Source organism: Podarcis liolepis, assembly GCF_965112155.1.
Source record: "Podarcis liolepis genome assembly, chromosome: 11".
NCBI lineage: Eukaryota > Metazoa > Chordata > Lepidosauria > Squamata > Lacertidae > Podarcis > Podarcis liolepis.
Window position 1 is genome coordinate 18,379,772 of NC_139565.1, and position 21,212 is coordinate 18,400,983.

At 42.3% G+C, this 21,212-nt stretch overlaps 1 long non-coding RNA gene across 1 annotated transcript; it reads right to left on the reverse strand.

Moving 5' to 3' along the window:
* Positions 1-592: 592 nt before the first annotated feature.
* On the reverse strand, positions 593-15,646 carry LOC310688381. Its single transcript, XR_014516912.1, has 3 exons — positions 15,467-15,646; positions 1,760-1,842; positions 593-707 (listed from the first exon to the last, which is right to left on the reverse strand). It is a non-coding gene; the product is annotated as an uncharacterized lncRNA (long non-coding RNA).
* Between the last annotated feature and the right edge of the window lie 5,566 nt (positions 15,647-21,212).

Consider the following 21,212-nt stretch of genomic DNA (forward strand, 5'->3'; position numbering starts at 1 on the left):
GTTAAAGAAAATGTTTAAAAACACCTTTGTTAAAAAAAACCAGAAGCTTTTTTACTGGGTATAGTGGGTAGAGAGATACCGAGACAAGATAAAAAATGGTTCCTATATGCAACAACTGCGGCAAGAATTTTGTTAGACCAAAGATGGAAACAACACGGGCCCAGCCCAACAAAAGAAGAGTGGCAGATGAAGTTTATGGGCTTTGCAGAGCTTGCAAAACTGACGGGAAGAATCTGGAACCAGTGAGATCAAGCATTCCAAAAGGACTGGAACAAAATTATATTATATCTGAAAGACAACTGCAAGCAATTAACATCATTAGCAGGGTTATTTGAAGACTGGCAAGTTGAAATTGCTACCTATTCAGGTTGAACAATGTAAAATTTTAGGTAATGATATAACAAGGATAGGGAACGAAGTGAAATGGAAAGATGTAAAGTCTAATTTTGTAAACCATCAGGCGGGAGGGAATGAAGTCGTTAGGCTCAGTTGAGCCAAAGAGATAATATAAGAGGGTATGATTTTACATAATTTGATTATAAGTAAAACCAATAAAAAATATTTACAAGTGCATCACTTGTTTCAACTTTAAGACATAAATCACACGTGGATGAACACCATCCTTTTGTCTGAAGTATGTGGGCAAGCTCTAGAGATGGAGCGACTTTCTCAATCTTTTGAAGCCAAGGAAGAGACATCCTTGTGATCTGAGACGAATTAAATACATGATAATGAATAACCATGAAACACTGAAGCAAAGCCTTTCTGTCCCAAGGCTACATCAACACAAAATTTATGTATTACCTCTGTTTATATAGGAGCACTCATATCGTCAATAATACCTTGTGTAACTATTACAGTATTCACCCCAGATGCATACAGTACAATCTGCTGTTCATTTTATGGTTCAATAGCCAGTTTTATGGCTCAGCATTTAATGTTTTCTTAACACAGGTTGTTTTGTTTTGGGGTATTTAAAGAGGTCTTCAAGAATGACTTCACCTAGGTCAAAGTATATTGTTTATTGATATATTTCATTCTGTTCTGGATAAAGGAAGTGAGAATTTTTACATTGCAGAGTTAAATGTCATGTTTGGGAAATTTATAAAGCTGGAAAAGAAAAATACAAGTCTTCCAATATGAATAGGAGAAGGAAAACTGAAGAATGGTGCATGTTTTCAGATAGTAGAAACTCCAGTTATTCATATATCCAATCTGAATCTAATGTCTTATTTCTTAGTGCAACATCCATGTAAGTATGTGGAAATGCTTCAGTCTGCCCAGGTTCTGAATATCTGTTTTACATGGGCCTTGGATAATTTGATTTAAAACATTGCTCTACATAAGGGAAGGGCAATAAAATCAGAGATGTGAATTGTAAATATGAAGGTGAGCAGATGATATCAATCTTAGAAGAACCAATGAGAAAAAAAGGATCCTGAGGTACTTTTGTCTTTACTGGCAAGAGGGAATGCTCCACATTTCATGACTGAGGTATCCTACATGCAGTTGGTGCTCGAAGCAGAAATTCTGTCAACGAAAACTGTGACTTATTGAGTCACCTAGCAATACATTTCTTTAAATACACTTATATTGTCTACAGAAATAGATCTAAAACTGTAAATTTCCCCACCAACCCATGAGAGTTTAAGGAGCGAATTCATGTGTCCACCGTGCTTGTGTCAATTAAAATTTATTCTCCCTTTCAATTTCAGCCAGGCATATTAAAGCTATGGCATCAGGCTGCATAAATCCTTACTTGGGCAGTGGCAATCTTTGGATGCTGCAACTCTGAACTTCCCTTCCACCAGGCACACACCATAACCAGTGCTAGATGCACACCTGAGACATGTGTGGACAAAAGCTTAATAAAACACACCTCTCTTTTCTGAGTAGGAAAAATAATACAAATTGAGAAATGACATACATAGCTGTCTGTGTACAGCAACTGCATCACACATTGCATCATTTTTGTTTGTAGGGGTTTTCCGATTGAAGTGCAGAGTGTTTGAGGACCGGGGCATTCACAGGGAAACCAAAATGCTTGCTTAGTTAGTTAGTTGTGAAACATGGACCACTTCTAAACGCCATCTCCAACTCCTCGAAAGATTCCATCAACGGTGTCTTGGAAAATTTTACACATCACTTGGGAAGACAGGAGAACTAATGCCAGTGTACTGGAAGAAGCAAAGATCACGAGTGCTGAAGCAATGATTCTTCAACATCAACTTTGTTGGACTGGTCATGTTGTGTGGATGCCTGATTATCGTCTTCCAAAGCAACTACTCCATTCTGAACTTAAGAATGGAAAGTGTAATGCTGGTGGTCAACAAAAGAGGTTTAAAGAGTGTCTCAAGGCAAATTTTTTAAAATGTAGTATAAATACCGACAACTGGGAAACACTGGCCTGCGAGTGCTCCAATTGGAGAACAGCCTTTACCAAAGGTGTCATGGACTTTGAAGACACTCAAACTCAGGACGCAAGGGGGAAATGTGTAAAGAGGAAGGCACGCTTGGCAAATCCACACTGTGATCAACTCCTGCTCAGAAACCAATGTCCCCACTGTGGAAGGACGTGTGGATCCAGAACTGGCCTCCACATTCACTTACAATCTCATTGTTAAAACTGTGTTTATGGAAAACAATCTTACTCAGTTACAAGCGATCGCCAAAGAAGAAGAAGAGGAAGAAGAAGAAGAAGAAATGAAATAAAAAAAATTGAAAAAATTAAAAGTACCCACTCCTTGACAACCATTGCACATGCACAGATGATAGCTTAGATAGATAAACTTTATTTGCATTAGCCAACGGCCATAGCAACATAAAACAAACAATATATACAATTAAAAAGACAACAATCGGTAAAAAGGGCAATCAAATGACCAAGATTATCGTTCAGATAGTGGCCCTTAATCTCATTGCACCCTCGATAAACCTAGCAACCTTTGCTGTTGTCTGATCATTTTGATCTGATAAAAGAAAGAACAATGTGGCCGCAGATGGGCGGCCTGGGATGGTAAGTAAGAGTGGGGTAATGATCTCATTCCTCAGATCTTTATAAAGGGTACAGGACAGGAGAACATGAGCCACTGTTTCCAAATTGGCATATTCTTAAATTTACTTCAGAAAATTGACATATACATTAAATTGTGCTGGGGTCCTGGAACAGGGGAGGTTCTGTAGTATGGCTCAAGTAATGAGCATAGCATGGAGGAGTCACTCATAGCTTACGGAGAAGTACGGAGGGGGGGGGGAAATGGGACTAAAGAAATAATTATTCATTTTAGGTCAAATAATTAATATAAGTTACCCAATGACGGTAAAGGCTTGCAGGCATCAGGTTCCACAAACTCCACAAAAGTCAAGGGATTAGCATTGATTCATAGGAGGTAACGAGGAATGTGCTAAAAGATTTCTACAAACAACATGCTGGGATTTGTAGGTCCTTACTTTTTAGCACATAATTGCTGTCAAAGCCCTGAAGGGATGACCTTGTGAAGTTTGTTTCCTCCATGTAGGGCATGTCTTTGGTTTACAAAAAGCATTTCTCCCAGAGGTTAATTTTGCCACCAGAATATAGAATATTATCTTCATCACCTACCTCTCATTTCATGCAAAGATCAAAAGACAAGAAGCCTATGGAAGTATAAAACTGTTGTAACCAACACTGAGGAGGGAAATGGGATTAGCAATTGTAAAAATTCAGGCTCCTTAAAGTTTTGTTTTTGCACATGCCTAAATGGATCACACTGATATTTTAGAGAACATCACACTACCTGGAATTTTCTGAAAATGTTATTTCAGATTGATGTGGTTTGGGTAATACCTGGTTTCAAAACCGTTGGGGGGGGTGTAACGTGAATGGGTTGGATACACTGGTATTCAATCCCAGTTGCATTCAATTCTTGGATTTCTTCATTGATTTATATCAGCAGTTTTCACTTTTGTTCCTCGGCACATTTGCATAGCTTCTTAGTGTGACCCAGGACCTATCCAGAAAATGAGATAATTATTTACCTTCTGTTTTCTATCTATGTGTCCCTTCTTACATTTTTGTTTCTTGCCCACCCCACCAAAAAACCTACCTTTCTCTTTTTTAGCTTTGAAAAACTTTGGGGTTCCTCAAGCTGAAACCTTCCAAAATGCATGATGCCATTATGGCTACATAAGGATTGGTAAAGGTAAAGGTAAAGGGACCCCTGACCATTAGGTCCAGTCGCGGACGACTCTGGTGTTGTGGCACTCATCTCACTTTATTGGCCGAGGGAGCCGGCGTACAGCTTCCGAGTCATGTGGCCAGCATGACTAAGCCACTTCTGGTGAACCAGAGCAGTGCATGGAAACGCCGTTTACCTTCCCGCCGGAGCGGTACCTATTTATCTACTTGCACTTTGACGTGCTTTCGAACTGCTAGGTTGGCAGGAGCAGGGACCAAACAACAGGAGCTTACCCCGTCGCGGGGATTCGAACTGCCGACCTTCTGATCGGCAAACCCTAGGTTCTGTGGTTTAACCCACAGTGCCACCTGCATCCCATATACCATAGCTGTCAACGTTTCCCTTTTTTAAAGGGAAATTCCTTTATTCCGAATAGGATTCCTTGCAAGAAAAGGGATAAGTTGACAGCTATGCATATACTCACCCCTGAAAGATGCAAATAGAAGTAATGATATAAGTCATAGAATAAATGTGTTGCCTTCCCCCGCTGTATTTGTTTATCTTCTCTGTATTTTTCTTCTCGCAGCTGCCTGACCCCATTCACTTCCTTAAGCACTGTGTGTATAGTGATTTGGGTAACTACAACTTTATAAGGGAAGAGTATACAGAGAGTCTTGCTATTTGTCGTGCTTTCCTTGGGCTGGGCTCAGCATGCCCAGCCTGTGAGGAATGTGACCAACTCAGCTGGGTCCCAACTCTTGAAATAAACTGCCCTGCCCCATTCACGACTCAGCTGTTCATTATTAGCAGCTGTTATACTTAGCCTAAATGACACCTATAGGGGAACACATGGGGAGATAAAGACAGAGGTACTTCTTTCTCTCTCTCTCTTTTTGCAGAAAGAAGCTGGCAACAGAGAGGGGATGGGGGTTTATTTTTGTTTCTCTCTTTAAAGCCTACATTGACATTTGAAAGAGAACTATGATTTAAATAGCTCCCTGTCTCTGGCTTGAAAGACTACAATTAGTCCATTGTAAAAGTAATGATATGTTTCATTTATTTTCATGTGTTATTTTAATAGAACATTTGGAGAGGAGGGATTTCACTCTGGAAAACTACAGGATACAGCTGAAAAGCTGTGCGGCAATGGCAGCGATCTGAGAACATTTAAGAAACATCTGTGATGTTTAATTCTGGTAACAATGGAACTAATGGCTCCATTTTGCTTCTCATGGAATGCTCAAGCCTGCATTCCAAAAAGCCTCAAAGATTCTCAAGCAAACGCACAACACCCCTTACCTTCTTTTTGCTTCTAAATGCCTCCTGTCAAAATAGAAACACCTACAGTCAGTGGATGGGCATATTTTAGAACTGCTTCGGGAAAAGATGCAAAATAGCTTGTCTCTTCCTATATTTTTAAAGGTGTTCTGATTAAGCCTCTCACATAGTGAATAGCAGCCCACCCATAGCCCATTCAAATGCAGCTAGCTATGTGTGCATAGGACTCCTCCACTCAGTTGGAAGCCCTGATTGGCCAGGACTCCCTGATTGGTTGGGATGCACGAATGTCAAATGAGGGACCACCATGGAGCTTGGGGAGTGAGGGGCTGGCTGGTAGGTTAAACTCATGAGCAGTTCATATGTATTCAAATCACTTGAGATCTGAATCTAGCTGGAAAACAAGAATAGACTCTTTGTAAAAATCTGTAGTGTCACAAATACAAGTTGTTTCTTGGAGCCTAATATGATAATAGCTTCCAAAGCCCACAAGCAAATTGAGGCCCTCATCAGTTACAATTTTAAAACTCTGTTAGATTTCCCTAAAAGCAGAAACATTGGAAGAAAGCAATGGTTTGCTATCAGGTGCTGGACTAACTTTGTTCAAAAGTGAGGCTTTATTATTATTACAATTACATTTCCCCCTCGTTCAGAGGGAGCGTAAACCCTCCGAAGAGCAGAGATACATGCTCCAATAGTGATCGCTACTAGCGGATATTGAAAGCAAATAGCTATGTAAGCAGAAGGAAGAATGCAATACAGTTCTGTAATTTCCCACCCTTAAAGGTGCCTGGTTATGCAGAAAGATCTGATGACTCTTGGACTCATGGTTCTGAGTGCTTTTTCTCACAGTATTAAAAAACTGACAGTACAAACCTATGCGCGATTGCTCAGGCTGCCTACATGCCACACATTTAAAGCACCTCTCCCCTCCTCCTCCTCCTGGTAAGTGCAGTTTACCCCTCCCAGAGCTACAATTCCCAGCACCCGTATCAGTTCCCACTTTACAGTTGTGGTATGTATGCAGCCAATGGTATTCTAGGGGTTTACTCCCAGAGAGGTGTGAATAGGATGGCGTTCAGAGAACTGGCGGGGGAAGGGGCAGTCCACCTCAGGTGTCATCCCTGAGGGGGGTGACATCGTCGCAACACGCCCCTCAGACGCTCACCCCACCCCTGAGTGCACAGCATGTGCGCCGCTCCAGGTGCCGGAGTTTTCCTCCTTTAAGCCAACATCTGCTCTATACAAGATGCCTATCACTGTTGTGTGTACTGTTGCACATGACTAGCACATACATCTTTGTTGCCATGTGTAGACATGGCAGGAAACCCGACTGGTGATGAGACAAAAAGTTATGATATATGAACAGAATAAGTCTACACCAGTGTTGTTGGACCAGAATTCCCATCATTCCTGACCATTGGCCACGCCGACTTGGACTGATGGGAATCCTGTGTCCCATCTTCCCGATCTTAGTTCCACACAGAAGCGATATCTGTGCAAGAAGCTTCTTTTGTATACAGCAGTCCCGAGTTATTTTACATTAAAGAATTTCCAACAAAGAGCTCTTCCACTTTCACTGGACGGGGCAAATAATGCGATAGTTATTTTTGCTCTGCAAAAAGATGTAGCAGCTGGCCATTTCTCACAGCAGATTAATATAAACTCCATTACAGTTTTGTCTGGCAAAGGAACAATAAAAGCTTAGGTCTCACAATTTTCCTTACCCTTAATTTATTTTTAAGTTTATCCACCTCCCTTTGCCAGGTTTCGTTCTTGACCTGAAGGTAACCTTTAGACAAATGTGCGTGCCCAGATAGCTTTGAAACATGATCTGCATTTTCTTTGGTGTTGGGAAATGTAAATCAGGACACTGGGTGAATAACAGCTTGGCTTTGTGTCATGAAATGCAGTTCTGAGCAATGACAGGGTCAGGTTTTCTGCAGCTAGCTAGCAAGACCAGAATAAGCAGCCTGCAAGCCTATACCTGCAGTGTCTTTCAGAGGACAGTGTTATCAGGAGCACGTGTGTGTGTGTGTGTAAATTGGCATTTACTGAACTTAATACTAGATTGTCATTTTTGTTGTTGAAAAGGTATGCTTCAAAAGGAATTCTGTGCAAAATAGTCATACTGAAAGCGAAAAAATGTTGCAGCTGCACACTCAACAGCGCCCTTGAAACATTGTTTACTATAAAAGATTGGAAAAACAGTTGATATAATTGGGAGATCTAAGATGCAAATAATAAAAGGCACCTCAAAGTTCATCTAGCCCAACCCGCTGCAAATGGAGTAAATCAACTCCTACAGCCTCCCTGCTCAGTGACCATTCTTGCCTCTGCTTAAAACCTTCTAATGATGAAAAGTCCCCTGTTGCACAGTTCAGGTTCATCTCATGTGAACTTGAAAAGCAACTGCCTGCCCCCCACCCCGCCACCCTCAAACAGGGAGGTTTGAACTCGTCAATCAATAATCGTAATTATGTGTTTCATTAATCCAGTATTGCAGCACAGAAAGCCATTCCCTTTTAATGCTACTTTGCACTCTGTGAGAAAAGAGCAAATCAGCAAAATGACAATGATTTAACCTGCGCATTTGCTTTCAGATGGTCTTCAAATGCTGCACATTGAGCAAGACTGACTGCAAAGGAGGACAGGAATCCTATATTTTTGATGGTTATACTAAGAAAGACTTTTGGCAGCGTTGAAAAAGCTGAACCTGCTGAGATAATCTCTTCTGCACAGCTTTCATAAGCGAAGATGCCCAATTTTCCTTTGCAACTGGTACTCAGCCTCCCATCTGGGAGACAGGCTTATTGAATTCAATGGAACTTATTTCTCAGTAAATACACATAGAAGTGTGTATAAAGTTGACTCTCTAGAGATGCAAATATTTTATTTTGGAGGAACACAGAATCCCTATATTTCACTGGGCAGACTCTTCTGGTAAATCCATGTTGCTTGATTATGGTTGGGTCATACAATCACAGTTTGGGATTTCTCCTTTCATGACCTCCAAGAAAGGACTTACCTTCTTTCCAGTAAGACCCATTGGCAGCTACTGGAAGGAACATTTGAATTAAGCTTGTTTCCAGATTGGCTACACTATTATAAAAAGTGTATCTTTACATTCCATTCAGAATTGTGAATCTCCCAGGTTCTGACACTAACTAAATAGCCAGGTCAGTCCTCACCCCACTGATCCTCTTTCTTTTCCTTCTATCTAGCTAAACACCTAGCTATTAAATGGTAGTGTAATATTTAGTTACCCTTCCCTCCCCAATCGAATACAGAAAAATCCCAAACCAAGCAAAACGCTGCAACCCCTTTCAACTTTCCCACAACCATTCAAGTGCAAATTTTTAATAAAGTCCAAAGTGGAAGATGGATAGTTTTGAATTGGTCATTAAAACATTTCCATTTCCAATGTAATTATCTGTTTAACATATTAGTTCCACCTGGCAGGCCGAGGTTTCAGTTGGCATATGAAATATCCAGCATGTCAGTCTTGGCATTCCCTTCTTCACTGGAAGTTTGACAACATTAATGGCGCCATATCTGGAATGACTAATGAGGGAAGCATGTAATAATTGGATAAGATTCATTTCCTTATTCAACCTCAAAAGTCGCCTCTTTAGCAATTCATATTCTGCGGGAAGGCTGGATGTCAAATGAATATGTACCAACACCATGTATCCATAAAGGTGTCGAAAGAGTCTTCTGTTACGGGTGTTGGTAGTGGTTGTAAGCTAAATTTTCATTATAGTTTTGCATTGCTTGTCGTAGGAACTTCTAGGCAAACAACAATCATATTTAACTATCAGTTTGCCCATCACACACAGATACCACAGTTTCGGTTTCGATCCTGATCTAAGATTAAAATGAATAAAGGAACATTTGCATCTTGTGTTGGATAGGCCTTGTTCCTCGGCTGAGAAAATTAGCTGCTCTATTCAGCTTATTTCTTAAACTGCGCAGTACAGCAGAATAAAGGCACAAAATTCATCAGAATGCCAAAAGAGTTCAGTTACACAGTACATAGAAAGCACTTCGGCTACATTATTTGCACAGTTTCTGCAGGGAGTTGTGAAAGGTCTTAAATTTAACATGCTTGGCCTACTTCCACCTGGCCTTAGTTCAAACCCATTGCCTGGCTGCTTACTGGATACAGAGTGGGAAATCAGTCATTATATTAAGAACTGATGGCAAATTATTCCAGTTCACTTTATTTTTCAGCTGGTCTGTTTTTAATCTGGAAGGAGACCAAATTGAAAATTTCTGAGGTTCGACAAGTGGGACCTTAATTCTCTGCTTCAGACTAAACACATTTGCTAGTTTCCAAAGCAGATAGAGTCTTTATTGTTTTAGGAGCGGTTGCTACGGAAGACCCATGACATCATCAGCTTCCTTTATATATATATTTTTCTTTTTAATAGTAGACAATACCTTCAGCTAAGTCCTTCAGCTGCAAAGATTGGTATTTTAGCACTGCTCAAGGTTCCATAAATTTGTATCAGCTTTGAGTGTATTGAAAGATTCTTTCCCATGAATAAAATACATCTTTGGGAGAGAGAGGGGAAAAAACTGGCCTGACTTTGCATAGTGTTCTTTTTACTCCAGATTTATTGTCTTTCATTTTTGTGCTTCGGTGCCTTTGCAAGAGTTGATTCACTATTATGGATACACTTAGAAGGAAAAAGTGCATCTCTTGCATGAAGTTTCTTTTCTTAAAAAATGGGTTTTTAAAGCAGGGTGACAAATTTGTTCTGGCAATCTGGCAGTGGCGTAGCGTGGGTTGTCAGCACCCGGGGCAAGGCAAGTAATTTGCGCCCCCTAACCCGTGGATTTGTGCCCCCTAACCTGTGGATTTGCGCCCCCTAACCCGTGGATTTGCGCCCCCTAACCTGTGGATTTGCGCCCCCTAACCCTAACCCCCAGATGTTGCGCCCGGTGCGGCTGGGCCCCCCTGCACCCCCCACGCTACGCCACTGCGATCTGGCTCTGGTGACATGCAGGTTAGTTGGACACAACAAATAGGGCCCTGGATATTAATTGAGTCATAGAATCATAGAACTGGACAGTTGGAAGGGACCGCGAATGTCATCTAGTCCAACCCCCTGCAATGCAGGAATCTTTTGCCCAATGATCTTGAACCCATAGTCCTGAGTTCAAGAGTGGGTGGAGACTTCCTTTGACAGCCAAAGGAGCATGCAGATTTTCTTAGGGAGTCCATTGACCATTCCATGTGTTTTACATGCATAAGCCTGTCTTTTCCTGTGTATCTCCCTTGCAGGCTCTGGGCAACTGCTCTTTGAAAATAATATTTTCATATAAAATGATCCCCCTGACTAACTCTGAAACCTATTACTGTTTGGCATCTCAACTCAGAAATTGGGTGACTTATTGCATAGGGCTAACCCACAAATCTGCAGTACTTTTATGAGAGTGGCCAGATGTCCTACTTTACATAAATAATTCTTCTGGAAAAAGAAGAAGAAGAGGAGGAGGAGGAGGAGTATGGACTTGATACTCCACCTTTCACTCCCCTTAAGAAGTCTCAAAGCGGCTAACAATCTCCTTTCCCTTCCTCCCCCACAACAAACACTCTGTGAGGTGAGTGAGGCTGAGAGACTTCAGAGAAGTGTGACTAGCCCAAAGTCACCCAGCAGCTGCATGTGGAGGAGCGGGGAAGCGAACCCAGTTCACCAGATTACAAGTCCACCACTCTTAACCACTATACCATCGCTGGCTGGCTGGCTGTTTCTATGAAGAGATTGCCTGTATGAAAGGCTGTCTGGTCTAAGACCTGTTTAAAGATTAAAAGAACCAGAAGAAGAAAAGAGTAGGGGTCTTGAAGTTACACTTCAGTCAACATAAGGAGAGCATTCTGGATCTGGGCACCACAACTGAAGAAGGATGTTGACAAGCTGGAACGTGTGCAGAGGAGGGCAACCAAGATGATGAAGGGTCTGGAAACCAAGCCTGATGAGGAACAGTTGAGGGAGCTGAGTATATTTAGCCTGGAAAAGAGTAGACTGAGAGGAGACATGAGAGCCATCTTCAAATATCTCAAGGGCTGTCACATGGAAGAGGAAACAAGCTTGTTTTCTCCTGCTCCAGAGGGTAGGACTTGAACCAATGGCTTCAAGTTACAAGAAAGGATATTCCAACCTGATTCCAGATAAACATCAGGAAGAACTTTCTGATAGCAAGAGCTGTTGGAGAGTGGAATGGTCTCCCTTGGGAGGTTGTGGATTCTCCTTCCTTGGAGGTTTTTAAGCAGAGGTTGGATGGTCATCTGTCATGGCTGCTGTAGCTGAGATTCCTGCATTGCAGAGGGGTTGGACTAGATAACCCTTGGGGTCTCTTCCAACTCTACAGTTCTATGATTCTATGACCAGGCCAATGCTCATCTAGTCATAGAATCATAGAAGTCATAGAATAAAAAAGTTTTCTTTATGTATTTTTTAAAAACGTATTGTGTGTACTTATAGCCCATTCTTCACCAAATGGTCCCAGGGCCAGTTACAAAAATATAATAGTCAAAACAGGTACAACTGTTCATTAAAATCCAAAAATAAAACCACAGAGGAAATAGTTGTAGTGTGTGTGCATGCACGCGCATGTGTGTGCAGTAATTGTGGTCTTTTTGTTTTCTTTTTTCCGGTTTCTCTTTATCTCTCACGATTTCAGCCAAATAACTCAAGGTGTTAATGTTACTGTTGATTATTTTCATACTAGAATGTATGTGCGGCTGCGCTTAACATGAAGCGCATTCAGAAGTAAATTATTGTATTTGACCTTCGTAATATAATTACATTTGTATAGCCAGGATTAATGAGCCAATTATTTTTGACAAGATAACAGGCACATAACATTGTTTGCTTTTCTTTGCTGTTTTGTATTGCTAACAGACGAGAGGCATCCCCCGTGCTAGTTTTGGATTTGATTGGCTTTTATATCTATGATCTGTTCTTGGGAAATTAGCAACAATTTGGGAGTTCAGGGCTATATTGAGAAGGATAAAAATGTAGGAAATGCTCATAGTTGTGGGCTTTATCACAGGAAAGATACAAACAGTATCTGTTAAGAATCAGGATCTAACTTTAAAAGGTTTTAAAAGAGTTGCCATAGATAGTCTTTTTCACTTTTTCCACATATGCAGAAATTAAAGGCAAGCCTAGATATGTTATTCATACAGTGGCATGTCGCCTCTGTCTCCAGGTGGTACAGGATCCCAGGCATTCCAGGTGCTTATGCAGGATTCAGTTTCCTTGGAATGAGAGGAGAAGGAGAAGAAGAAGAAGAGAAGGTGGAGGAGGAAGAAGAAGAAGGAGAGAAGAGTTTGGACTTGATATCCCGCCTTTCACTCCCCTTAAGAAGTCTCAAAGTGGCTAACAATCTCCTTTCCCTTCCTCCCCCACAACAAACACTCTGTGAGGTGAGTGAGGCTGAGAGACTTCAGAGAAGCGTGACTAGCCCAAGGTCACCCAGCAGTTGCATGTGGAGGAGCGGGGAAGCGAACCCGGTTCACCAGATTATGAGTCCACCGTTCTTAACCACTACACCATGCTGGCGTAGTAACAGTGGAGACTGTGGTGTCTTTATAATATATGATTTCTTTGCACATATCTACAAACTGAGCCTATGTCTTTCTTCTCTGGCGATCACTCATAGCCGAGTAAGACTGACTTCCATAAACACGATGGGGTTTTGGAAGACACCTATGCATGAATTTGTTTTATGTGTGTAGATCAGTGCACGCTGACCAACTCAGTCTTCGCAGTAAGGCTCTATTCCGATGGCAAATACCTCCCATCATCATCTGTATGTTGTTCCTGCAATCTTCTTACATGCCATATTCAAGAAGTTTTGCATCTTTGGACTGACCATCATGATTGCTCAGGTTTCCATATTGTGGCTGATTTTTCCCCCTGTATTGCTCAGCTGACGAAATCTGCTACTTCCATCCATGTGGAGGTGTTCATTCACAAAAATGGCACTCCCTTGTGAACACAGCCTGGCTGTAAGCCTGGAAGTGGCCCCACATGGTTCCAAGCCAGCCTGCAAGGCAACCGTGTGCAAACCTGCCTCAAGATTCACCATGCAATTGATTCAGGGCGTCTTCATAGCTGTCAACTTTTCCCTTTTCTTGCGACGAATCCTATTCAGAATAAGGGAATTTCTCTTTAAAAAATGGAACCGTATGGTTCCAATTTTAGTATATGTGCTGCCGAAGCGAGCACGGAACCGTATGACAGCTAGGAGAACAAGGAGTTAAAATGCAAACTGCTTTCTTGTCACATTTTTTTGCATATTGCACACCTATTTGTTCTAAGGGCTTTCCCAAAAGGCAGCATCTGCCAAATCCAACCTAAATTAAGCCATTGTCTGTTCTTAAAGCCACTGACAAATAGACATCGGGAACAAAAGAAGAAACTCTCTCATACTTTTCTCTTTGTGTTCGACAATAGCTGTAACATTTAAAGATCATACACACAGCTTTTATCCGAACAAGGAAAAGGTTTGATGAGCTGAATTGATATTTCAGCTGGCTTAATTCACCTTTCAAATAAAAGCTTTTTGAAAGCATATTCTTCAAAAGATCAGGAATGTACATAGGGGTTGGGAAGGGAGCAAGTAAAAGGGGGATAAGAGAGAAAAATAGAATGATATCTACTTAGCCGAACAGCAAGAAGAGTTTGGAACATACACCAATAACTATGGGGTGTGGGTATGTATTAGCCAGTGTGGTGTTAGTGGTTAGTGTGTTGGACTAGGACCTGGGGAACCAGGGTTCAAATCCCTACTGAGACAGGTAAGTATACATTTCATGCATTTGACCACTAACCATGCAATCCTAGACATGTCGACTCAGAAGTTATGTTGGTTTCAGTTGGGATTACATCCAGTTTGGGATGTTTCACGCGAGCAATTCATAAATTAAATATCATCATCATCCAGTTAATCTTCTTCTTCTTTGGCAATCACTCGTAGCCATGTAAGATTGTCTTTGTGGCATTCATACAGAGCCCCTGGTCGATTCATGGACTATTGACCTGTACACCACTGCTTTATTCTTCCGCTGCCAGACCAGATGTGGCACTATCTCACACTGTCACACTCTTCTCTCTCAGTTCTATCCCTGTCTCTCACTCTAACTGTCACAACCACTATGCTCGACTTTTTCTGCCTCTGTCTGACCCTCACTCCTCTATCTCCCCATGGTAAACCCCTGGGCTGAGCCTCAAAATCAGGTAGGCTCCGCCTCTGAACTTTCTCATTGCTCAATCTACATTAACCATTTTCATCCTCCCTTGTACAGACATAATCACAAGGAATGGGCAAACGCCACATCCTTCCATGAACACAGTCTTAACAGTGAGTCCGTAAGTGACTGTGGAGGCCAATTCTGGATCCACATGTCGTTCCACAGCGGGGACATAGGTTTCTGGGCAGGAGTTGATCACGGTCAGGGTTTGCCAAGCGTGCCATCCTCTTAGCACGTTTCTCCCTTTCATCCTGAGTTTGAGCGTCTTCAAAGTCCATGACACCTTTGGTAAAGACTTTTCTCCAAACGGAGCGCTTGCAGGCCAGTGTTTCCCAGTTGTCGGTGTTTATACAACCCAGTTAAGTGAGTAAAGGATTGCAGCCTAGGGGAATGAGTATTAGAACTGCAGCCATTTTGAACTTGGACTTCCAGTAGTAGCTGGCAGGGTGGTGTTGCTCACTTGGGTTCCCAACATGGTGGTCACTACTGGTAACAGAGAGGGAGTGGGGTGAGGCAGGAAGCAGGTTGGCACGGTGTACTTGTGCTGCCAATCCACCACTCCAGCTGCTGTGTGCTGCAGAGGGAGAAGTGGATTGGGCCCACCCCTTGCAGTTATTGACAGTGACCTCTTAAAGCCAGGTGAGCAAGGTCACTCCACCTCACTGGCCACTACTTAGACAAATATCATAGACAACACACATTCCCTGTGCTTTCTTTTTGCGGAGAAAAATATCTGTAGGTCCTGAATAAAACCACAACTCACCATCTGATGGTGTCAGTCCAGCTTCAGCCACTTTGTTTTTCATCTGCTTCATATTGGATGAATGACTAACAGATCCACCCCGTTGATTTTGCTTTCACAGTAAGCCACTCCAGCTAAAGAGGAGCTCAGCCAGTGCCAACTTCTCTCCGGCATCATCTGTGAGCTGAGCCAGCCAAGCCAAGCAGCTGAGGACAGACATATCTAATGATCTGCATCAGGGATTATACCTGCCCTTTTAGGCTTCGTTGAATCAGCCCACACAAACTGCCTGTTTAAAAATGAAGTAGCAAATCTGGAATTGTGCGTGTATCAAAAAGTGCCCTTTGTGGGATAGAAAATGTAGCACCCCACTGTAAAAACCGAATCTTTTGCATTTTGTACCGAAAGCTCAAGGGAGCTATACCAAAATCATATATGTGGCTATATCCTTTCTTCATGTTAATAACCTCCTGCAGGGACGCCAACTAAAGTGGGCTCTGGGTGCATGAGCACCCACAAAAAAATGTTTTGGGAGCTCAGTACCCACACTGCACATTATTTATTTATTTATTTATTTTGCAAAATCTCAACAACAAAAATGAAGTTTTTGGGCTATTTTTAAGGGAAATCGCCAAAAAAGACACTGCCGACAGGGGTTGCCATACATCCGGATTTTCCCAGGCATTTCAGCAATTTCCAGGTCCGGGAAATTCCAGACGTATGACAACCCTAACTAAGCCTAATTAAATGGGTAATATCTGCATCTCAAAGCTGTTGACAGAGAGATAGAACCAGGGCCAATACACATCAGTGCCCACCAACATTCCAGCAACAACGCTACTTCCCTGCCATTTCCAAGGAGAGCCAGATGGCATGACAGTAGTTGCCCTTGAAGTTACGGTTATGGTTGTTGGCCACACACATCCAGCCACTCTAGCATCTCACTTTTAAAGGAGTGTTTACTGGGAGGGAGATGTGAATAAATGTTTCTGATTAAAATGATTTGCATAAGTGTAGCAAATATTCCATTGGGATATTTTTGCCAAAAAAAAGCTACAGGACATCTTCAGGACATTGTAACTGTGGTCTGCCAGGACTCACAGCCACTGGTTTTAGGCCAGAACAAGGTGGGCTCTGAGGCCTAGAGAGCAGTAGGAGGAACGCTCTAGGAGGCTAAGGCAAGCAAGGACCCACAGCCCAGGTGGGGCTCACTAGCTTGGGGAGGAGGTGAGGATCACATGCCTTGTCAAGCCCACATACTGCAATCAACATGCAATCAAGATAAAAAGTGTTGGTCTGTCCTAGGCCAGTTGGCCCCCCTGACATCCTGTTACACAAAGGGTAATTTCCCAGTGTTAAACTTCTCTCCTTGAGGCCTGCATGCATGCCGTCGTAGATCAAATGCCTTCAAAGCAGTTGTTTAGAAATTTTCCAGTTCATTTCCTGCTGATAGAGTTTCTCAAACTCTGCGCAATGGCACACATCCAAATGGAATGGTTGCTGGTTGCTTCGGGGCTTCTGAACCTGTTTGGAGTCCATTCTGTGTGCATAGTTCATCCAGGTTTGTTTCATTGTTTTCATACCTGGGTGGCCATTTGCATTGGGAAGGCTTTCCAAAAACTGGTAAAGAGACTCAGAATGAAAACTAAACCGGAGGCACATTGCCCAAAGCACAATATATTTGTGTCCAAATTGGAACGCAAACACACCCATGTGTATGGGATTGTATAATTGTCTTTGCTTACTTGGTACACCTCTAGAATATGCCAACTATTACTATTTAAAAACAACAACAACAACAATTTTTAAGCCTGCTAGTCATTATTAAAGGTTGTCTTATCTGTGTGCACCCAAGTATATAGTCATCTAGCTCAATATTGTCTACATGTGGGGCAAAAGATTCTCGTATTGCAGGGGGTTGGACTAGATGACCCTCATGACCCCTTTCAACTCTATGATTCTATTATTCAGTGGCTAGCAGTGACTCTCCAGGATTTCAGGCAGCCCTTACTTACAGAAGCCAGATTGATCCTGGGACCTTGTGTGTGTGAAGCAGATGCTCTCTCACTAAACCCTGGCCCATGAACACACAAGCAACTCTTTTGGAAGTGCCACACTCCACAGAGGTTCATTGGAAATTTAAAAGTGCCATTTAGCATTGATATCTTTCACCATGGTGCAGAGGAGATAAGGACGTTAGCTACATTTTGACACTGATGTAAACATAACTTATCTCATTGTGAGATAAATTGGTGTAAGCAGAGGGCTTGCTGATCAGAAGGTCGACGGTTCAAATCCCCGTGACGGGGTGAGCTCCCGTTGCTCTGTCCCAGCTCCTGCTAACCTAGCAGTTCAAAATCACGCCAGTGCAACTAGATGAATAGGTACCGCTGTGGTGGGAAGGTAGACAGCGTTTCTGCACGTTCTGGTTTCCTTCATGGTGTTCCATTGTGCCAGAAGCGGTTTAGTCATGCTGGCCACATGACCCAGAAAGTGGTCTGTGGACAAACACTGGCTCCCTCAGCCTGAAAGCAAGATAAGTGCCACAACCCCATAGTCATCTTTGACTGGACTTAACCGTCCAGGGATCCTTTACCTTTTACATGCTGGAAACCAGTGGCTGAAATGATCCTCTGTACCTGTAAGATAGCACAAATCTAAGATGTAGCTATATGTTGCACAGTAAGAAAACTGTAGTTTGGCCCATAGCCAATGAGGCCCCCAGACTCATAGTTTTCTTTCTTTAAAAAAAATGAGTTAGTTGGACTCCTAGATAAAAGTTACAAAGCAAAATGTGCGGGCAAATCTTAATCTCTTGAGCCATTTCTGATTAACAAATGACTAGGAATCTCTGTGGTCCTAAAGAGCTGTCCTTTCCTCCTCCTTCATTTGAGATCAGGTACTGTCAGAATCGGGGGGTCGTGAAGCCAGCTGGTTCGGCCCCAGCTGGAGTGTCTCCCTCTCAGCCTTGCCGCTGCGGAGATCCATCAACCTCTGCTCCGACATACATCAGTGACTCAAGCTTGCAGACTTGAGCACACTTTACCCAGCAGTGTAAACTGCGCAACAGAAGAGGCTTGAGGCTTTAGACACATACTAAACTACGCATTTATTATACATAAATCGGGACAAAGAAAACATAGCATTTCTCCTTGCCGTCTTCTCGGAGAGAGACTAAAAACAAAGGCAATACAGAGCGGAAGTTCCACTCATGCCAGCAATCTGTGCTGGAATGTAAACGGACATGTGACATGCAACAATGCACATATCTGCAGCAAAAGGTGGAATGGAATCCCATCAGGTACACCCTATAAATTATTCTCTGCAGATTCTGCAGCAGAGTGCCCAGTCTACCTACAGTACACTAAGACCAGAAAATTCTGTTGGTATCTCTGTACTAGGGCCATGAGGCAAAGTAAGGATCTTAAGGAAGAAGAAGAAGAGGAGGAGGAGGAGGAGGAGTTTGGATTTGATATCCCGCTTTATCACTACCCGAAGGAGTCTCAAAGCGGCTAACATTCTCCTTTCCCTTCCTCCCCCACAACAAACACTCTGTGAGGTGAGTGGGGCTGAGAGACTTCAAAGAAGTGTGATTAGCCCAAGGTGACCCAGCAGCTGCATGTGGAGGAGCGGGGAAGCGAACCCGGTTCACCAGATTACGAGTCTACCGCTCTTAACCACTACACCACACTGGCTCTCAAGGGCAGCAGATCCCAATGTAGGTCTTTACTCCCCACTTCTCCCTGATGCAGATCTTCACCCACCCCTTCTTTCCTGGTGTGGAGGGGGGGCACCATCAAGTGGTTCACCTCAAGTACCAAAATGGGCTGGCCCTGCCCTGTACACACCATCAAAAGAAAATTCGAGGAAATGTCTATTAATATAAATAATATAGGCCAGATATATCCCCAAATCTCAACAATACTTTCAAAAATAATTAAGAGATTATAAATGAGTCTTTCTGGATATAATAGGACCTTTATATTCTCATTGCATTTAATGGAATACTGCCCCAACACAGACTAGGGACACCCCTTCCTAGGAGCCCCATAAGCCTCTATCCCAGTGAAGATTCATTTACATTGTGAAACACGAATTCTGCTTTGCAATAGTTAACTTCAAGATGTTCCTCAGCTTATGCCTAACAAAATGGTTAAACAGATAAATTCGCTAACAAAGAACTAGATGCATGTCAAACAAATGGAATGCTGTGTGCAGAGGAGTTGAAAACCCGTGCAGATTAAAGAACAAATAACCTTTCCTCGACTTGAGGAATGTTCTGTTTGTCATCCAAAGGCAAAAACTATCTAGCACAAGCTTTGATCATGTGTAATAGATTCTTTCTGACTGGTTGTCAACCTGAAAATTAAAACGCCACATTGGGGGGGAAGCTCACAAGCAGCTGTAGTAAAGAAAGATTAATCATTTGCTCCACCTAATGAAGACATCATCATCCATGTAAATCAAACCAATCCAAGATCATTATCAGCTGAATTTTCATTAGAAATCAAAATGCCTTTATCCACCCATGTAAAATACTAGCATGCAAATGACGGTATCGGCTCTGCCTCACAATTCTGTCTCCAGCAGCAATAATAATCCTGAAACTATCAGATAAACAGGCTTTGCTCATTTTATGAGGCAATACTGAGACAGAAAATGAAAAAAGTGCTACATTCATGAATGCTAAGTTATTCAGATATTTAAATTAATTACATAGTTACAGAATGATTGCTTCCTTTTATCCCCAACCCAAGTAAATGTCTGGGGGAGGGGGAGCAGATCAAGAAACACAGCTGAGTTTTTATTAATTCCCATCTCCCCCTACAATTAAACTTTAATCAGTTTCCAAGATTTGGGCACTGTCCAACCCAATTGCTATGTTTAAATCTCTGATTTCAAAAAGATACATACCGTACTTTTCCATGTATAAGACTAGGTGTTTTTACTTGAAAATAGGGGGGTAGTCTTATACATGGGGGCAATCTCCCTGCATTTTCTTAATTTCGAGTCCCCCAAAATAGTCTTATACACGGGGTGTATTATACATGGAAAAATACGGTAAATTTCTGAGAGCACAGGGCTTGGAGTGAGAGGTGATTTTGAGCAAAGGAAAATGAATATATCTTGCAATGTTAGTAGAGGACTATATATACACCATCAACTTGACCTTTGAAGCACTACACCTAGGGAGAAAGGATTTGCCTTCTCAATCCCTTATGCATATATAAGTGTTTTCTTAAAAGATTAAATATCTATGTGCAACACTAAACAGTCCTATGCTTTTCACCACTGCTTGTTTAGAGATCATCTTCCACTGGAAAGACTCTGAGGGATCATCTCCGACAGGATGGCAAGGGAAAGTTTGGGATCTCGCTCTTTCTGAACATCGAGCACAACACAGAAGGGTTGACAGAGACCAAACTTAACGTAATAATTTTCATAAGGTATAGTCCCCATATATCAACTATGTAAACAGAGGAGATGTTAATGACTGCCAGCCATTCATGCTTACTTATGGAGAAGCTATGTCAGGGGTAGGCAACCTAAGGTAAGGCCCGGGGGCCAGATGCGGCCCAATCACCTTCTCAATCAGGCCCACAGATGGTCCAGGAATCAGCGTGTTTTTACATGAGTAGAATGTGTGCATTTATTTAAAATACATCTCTGGGTTATTTGTGGGGCATAGGAATTCATTCATTTCCCTCCCCCCAAATATAGTCCGCCCGCCCCCCACATGGTCTGAGGGACGGTGGACCGGCCCCCG